We start from the raw sequence: 6,000 nt of genomic DNA on the forward strand, positions 1-6,000 counted from the left end.
GCACCTGCCAACAAAGAGATGTATGATCAAGACGCTGATTTGCTTCAACATAGTAAAAACTAACTAGATATCCCACCCACTAACACCGGTTAACGTGATACACTCACCAGAAATGATACTACTCCATTCACTAATTTATCCTTTCAAGATCTAAATCAATCATTCCAAGCCCTTGATCTTTCTAGTGAACATGAAAATCCTACCAACCATCCTCACTTTATTCCCATCACTACAGATGACAAGAGCTGACTTTACAATACCTGGAAGTTATCTGTTATTGTTAAACCATTGGGAAGAAAATTGGGTTACAACTTTCTTAAAAACAAGCTACAGACACTTTGGCAACCCATTGAACCAATTACTCTTATAGATTTAGGCAACGATTACTACCTTATTAGATTTATACACTTGGAAAATTTTCATAAAGTTCTTCATCAAGGGCCTTGGTTTATTGGGTCTCAGTATATCACAGTTCGCAATTGGGAGCCAAAATTCTCAGCCACGGAGGATACTACCAATTCATCGGCCATTTGGATACGATTAATCGAACTGCCCACTGAATATTATGATCTTGATATCCTGAAAAATAATACTAGGCAACAAGATTGGGGTGCTCTTCAAAATTGATAACTGCACTGCATTAACTAGCAGGGGCAGATATGCGCGCCTTCCCCAAACAATCATTACTCAAAACTAGCCATGCCATGCAACACTCCACGACACCGGTCCATCTAAATAACTCATTCTCAATACTTGAAGAGCTACCTATGGCACAACCTATCTCTGGCCCTAAATCATTGGTATTTGAGGCTATACCCTCACAACAATTTGAATTATTCTCAAACAATTCCATGGAAAATACAAGGAAAAAGAAAAGGAAGAAATATTTCACAAAAACAAAAGAGATTGTTAGATACAAAAGAATCAACAGTATGCTACTACCTGGCACTGATACTTCACTCAAGCAGCCACCTGAGAAATTGCAAAACGATGACTCTACTGCCAGTTAAACTTCCAAGGTTCAGCAAATAAAATAATTTTTGGTAGCCCCCGGTACCACACCTATTACATCTCCCACATAAATTATATATAACCAGACCCAAACTCTGTGTATAACCAACCTGTCACGCCCCTTTTTCTTACGAAATCGGGTTTCGACATTTTGACAACTCCTTTTGAGAGTGTAGGGAAAATGAATTGGTTGTTAGAGTCGCCACCTAACGGATTAAGGTGCGTTAGGGCACTTATAGCAAATAACTCAGATTATACCAGTTTGCATCACCAGAGATCGGGTAAGGGCTCGAATTTACCTTGAGGGGAAAGTGTTAGGCACCCCTCGAGGTCCACAACGGTGGGTCCCGGCCGAACTTAAATTATGAATTAGTCTAATAAAGAAGCGAGAGAATTATTTAATAGGGATGGGGGTCCTAAATTTTTTAGCCTAAAGGATCACCCCGTGCAACATAAATAATACTTCGTAACTCCCTCGAGTCGGGGTGTTACTCATATTATTCAGCGGGCACAGACTATCATCTCCTGCTACCCGATTACTATCTTTGAGTTTTTACTTAAAGCGCTCTAATCAATTCTAACTCGTACCCTATGCGTGCACTACCTGTCCCTTACCTATGGTCCTGGAGGCATTGGGACCTCTATTTAGGATGGTCTAGACTCGGCTTAGGTTGCTCAAAATTGTAAAAATAAGCAACATACAAAACACATAGGACTTTTCATGCAAGAGCAGATAAAGGCCCAATTTAGCTTCCACATATAAGGCAGCAAATGCACGCAAAGCATATTGGCGTTTTGACAGTTTAATCAGATAAGGATATTACATCCTATAGACATGATTTCTACGTGATTTTGGATTTTTAATACACGCTGGCAGTAATTACTGAGTGGTCCTGTAATTGACTACTGATTTCAATTAGAGCATTTGAACCTATAGGCAAGTTATCTAAGCGTTTTATGCAGTAACTAACTGTGGTGATTACTGGATTATATTCAGAATTGGTTAACTGAGTCCTACATGCATGATTTCTAGTGACAATGGTTAACCCAGCGCTGATGACTATTAAAGAGACGAGTAAAGCAATCAATTAACTGGTTCAGATCCTATAAGCATGATTTCTATAATTAAACTGATTTTAGATTCTATAGGCATGGTTTCTATCGTTGAACCGACTTTAATCCTATAAGCATGCTTTCTAAAATTGAGCAGTACATAAGCAGGAATTTATACAGATTGAGCTAGAAAACAGTTAAGCCAAATGTTAATCCTATGGGCATGGTTGCTAACACACAATTACTGGATAAATTGATACACCTAAAGGCAGGATTTCTAACAAATCATAACGTTGGTCTTATAGGCAGGAAATCTAACAAGTGAACACAACATAGTGTCACGACCCAAAAACCACAAGTCGTGATGGCACCTAACTCAACCGCTAGGTAAGCCAACTAACATGAACAACACAATACAACTGAGATAATAAGAAAATAGAGAATAACTAACTGAACCTTTACAAGTTTACCAAGACTTGGTAGTACGAATCACGAGCTTCTAAGATTTGGCACTCATAATATATTTGTAGCTACAATAAAGAACGTAGCTAATTACGAAAATTTTCGTGGCCAAACACTTTAGCCATAATATTTTTTTCCGTAGCATTCGTAGCTAAATGTAGCGTAGCTAAAAGTTAGCTACAGACTTTACATAGTCCGTGGCTAAGGATTAATACTTATTGCTACGAAATTTTTGTATTGTAACTATATTTATACTCTTGCCATGATTAATACATTTATAGCAAATAATTTTATACTCTTGCCACGACAAATAAATCTGTAGCTATCTAATTCATATGGTAGCCACAAAGTGTTCTAGTGTGGCAAAAGATCTAATTTTGTTTGCCACGAAAATTCAGATATGTAACTGCTTTCGTAAATTAATCCATGGCAAGAGTATTTTTGTTAGCTACGGACTAAAAGTTCCATGGCTACAAATTATACAAAAAAATAGTGGTTATATTATTTTATTATATTTTAATTTTTTGACAAAAAAATAATTTATTATAGTGACTTTTTCTCTCACAAGTTCGTTGTTTCTTAGCTATTGGATTTTTTCTAAAATTTTCCAATTATTCTGTGGCAGTGCATATTATATTAAAACTAATAACATTTTAAGTTTGAGAAATAACTTATTCTGCACAAATTAAAATCTAAAAAGCTTCACAAAATAAATTGCAAAATACACATTTATACTAATCAATTAATAGCAACTGCAATACATTAAGTCTTGTACAATAACCAAAAATTGAAGGAAAAAACTAGCCAATGTGAGGCTTGCTTGTAACAGTGATCAGAAATAATGTACAAAATTTTGCAATGAATATAAATATTTGCCTGATGATTTATGTTGCCACCTTCATTCACCTCTTAATCTTCATGCATCCAAGAATATATTAAGCACTCTCACTAGACTGAAATAATAAAATAGCATGATCTTGTGAGAAACTTATATTTGAATTATCAAAATATATAAAGATGCATTTACAATTAGTAATTAAAAATAGAAATAAGAAGAAAAAAACTTAGCCATGAATCAGGTGAAAAAAATCTAAACTTTTTTTCCAACACAATATACAAATGAAAAAGCATTTAAATAAACATCATAAATTTAAGGAGATGGAAAAAAGAAGTAAAACTTACGGTTTGGCATTAGAAGAGATTGAAATTTCTCAAAAACACTTTTTTTCTTGAGTACCCTGTAAATCAAAAACAAACNGTCCCGCGTGAGCGAAAGCGGGACCGCAGAAGCGAAAATTGGGCTGTTCAGAAGGGTTTTTATTTAATATTTCATCCGCGAGCTTGGATAATTTCGCCCATTGTTGGGCGACCTTGGGAGCTTTTGGCGAGAATTTAAGGGAGTTTTGACTGGGAATCGATTGGAGGTAAGTCCCCTGACTTAAATACATGAGGTTATGATAGATGTAACATGGAAATTGGTTGAAATTCATTAAAAAGGGGTAAAAACTAGGGCTTGAGTTTTTGATATTCCAAATTGGGATTTGATAGGTCATTTGAGCTCGGATTTGGGAGTTCTTAGTATGTATGGACTCGTGGCGAGATGAGGAATCCGGTAATGTGAGTTTTGTAATTTTTCGAGAAGCGGACCCGGGGCTCGGGCTTTGCTAGTTTCGAGATTTCTGTTATTTCTTGGTTGTTTTCGATTGGGTATTGTTCCCTGGGCATATTGTAATGTATTCGCTCTGATTTTGGTTAGATTCGACGCGCGTGGAGGCCGATTCGAGGGGCAAAGGCGTCGCGGGCTAGAGATTTCGCCGGTTCGAGGTGAGTAATGATTGTAAATGATACCCTGAGGGTTTGAAACCCCGAATTTGCACCCATAGTGCTATATTGAGGTGACTTGCACGCCAGATAGAGAGCGTGGGGTAGAGCACCGTTGGGGATTGTGACTTGGTCCATCCCGGTTGTTGATTTTACCGTGTATTTCGCTATGACTTGTTGTTTTTCACTAGGACTTGGGCTTATTGCCATATTTGGGGCTTATTGCCGACTGTTTGAACTCCCTATGAGCTATCATCACTGTTTTCCTCACTGTTTGAGATATTATTTGAACTCAGTCCATGTGATTTACACTGTTTCATGAACTCAGCTATATTTTCACTCAACCTCGAGTTTTAACTGATATTTGAACTACTGTTTGAGCTGAGCATTATTGTTTCTTTACTGATGCCCGAGGGGCTTATGATTATTTTTGGACTGATTGAAGCCGAGGGCCATATGTGAGGATATGCTGAGTGATGTGAGGAGGCTTTCAGGCCTCGAGTGTGTTGTGAGGAGGCTTTCAGGCCTCGAGTGTATTGTGAGGAGGCTTTCAGGCCTCGAGTGTGCTGTGAGAAGGCTTTCAGGCCTCATGTTGATATGTACAGGCTTTCAGGCCTTATGTTGATATAGCGCTTGGGCTGTAGAAGCCCCCTCCGGAGTCTGCAAATCCACAGTGGGCGCGGGTACCCATTTAGAATTGGACAGTGGTAACAATGACACTGTCATACGTGTTTTGGTCAGGTAACAATGGCTGACCAGTCAGGTAAAAATGGCTGACCAGTGGTAACAATGGCACTGAAACACGCGTTGGGTCAGGTAACAATGGCTGACCGGTCAGGTAACAATGACTGACTAGTAACGAAATTCGTGCCCGAGGGGCGAACTTTTATGTGTTCATCTTGCATACTTATTTGTATTATTACCTGCTATGCTGTGATATTAAGCCCGAGGGGCGGATTTTCTGTGTTAATCAGCACTAACTATTTTGAACAGTTTTCGTAATTATTTAAAGGACCATTTTCAAAAGATATTTGAACTGAGCCGAAACATTTCTAAAGAGTTCTCTGATTTCACTGTTTTTCTCGGAAATTGTACCCGGCTTCTGTACAGCCCGTTGGTTGCTTTACGTGATTTCTTGTTGCTCAGTTATTATTTACTTCTAATACTCACCGAGTTGGAAGTCACTTTACTCCCTGTACCTCGCGTGCAGTTGCAGGTATCGTTCACCCGGTAGCGGGTTATTAGCGGATTGAAGGTATTATTATTGTAGCTGAGCAAGGTGACCGCCAGCGTTCGCGGCACCGGATGTTGTCTTTTATTTTCCAGTTACTTGTATATATTTATTGGCCTGTAGTTGTGTTAAGGTTTTCTTTAGATGTTCGTGACTTGTGACACCCCGGTCGGGTTATGTTGGGTTGTACATACTGGTTATTATTGTCGTTAAGCTATATTCACCTATTCGTTTATGTTTAATAAATATTAAAGAGACAATTTGGGTTAGTTGGCTGGCCTTGTCTTCACGAGAGGCGCCATCACGACCGGGTTTGAAAATTGGGTCGTGACAAAAGCTCTTCAATACATGAGCAGTTATTTAAAAATGACTTCTTAAATACCTACAACTATTAATAACAATTTAAATTTTAAATACAAAAT

The 6,000-nt window shown here is 38.1% G+C and overlaps 1 long non-coding RNA gene across 1 annotated transcript; it reads right to left on the minus strand.

The window, feature by feature from the left end:
- Positions 1 to 3,233: 3,233 nt before the first annotated feature.
- On the minus strand, positions 3,234 to 3,783 carry LOC109207570. The gene is made up of 2 exons (XR_002065033.1): positions 3,709 to 3,783; positions 3,234 to 3,479 (listed from the first exon to the last, which is right to left on the minus strand). It is a non-coding gene; the product is annotated as an uncharacterized LOC109207570 (long non-coding RNA).
- Positions 3,784 to 6,000: the final 2,217 nt, after the last annotated feature.

Source organism: Nicotiana attenuata, unplaced genomic scaffold (genome assembly GCF_001879085.1).
Source record: "Nicotiana attenuata strain UT unplaced genomic scaffold, NIATTr2, whole genome shotgun sequence".
NCBI classification, from domain to species: Eukaryota; Viridiplantae; Streptophyta; class Magnoliopsida; order Solanales; family Solanaceae; genus Nicotiana; species Nicotiana attenuata.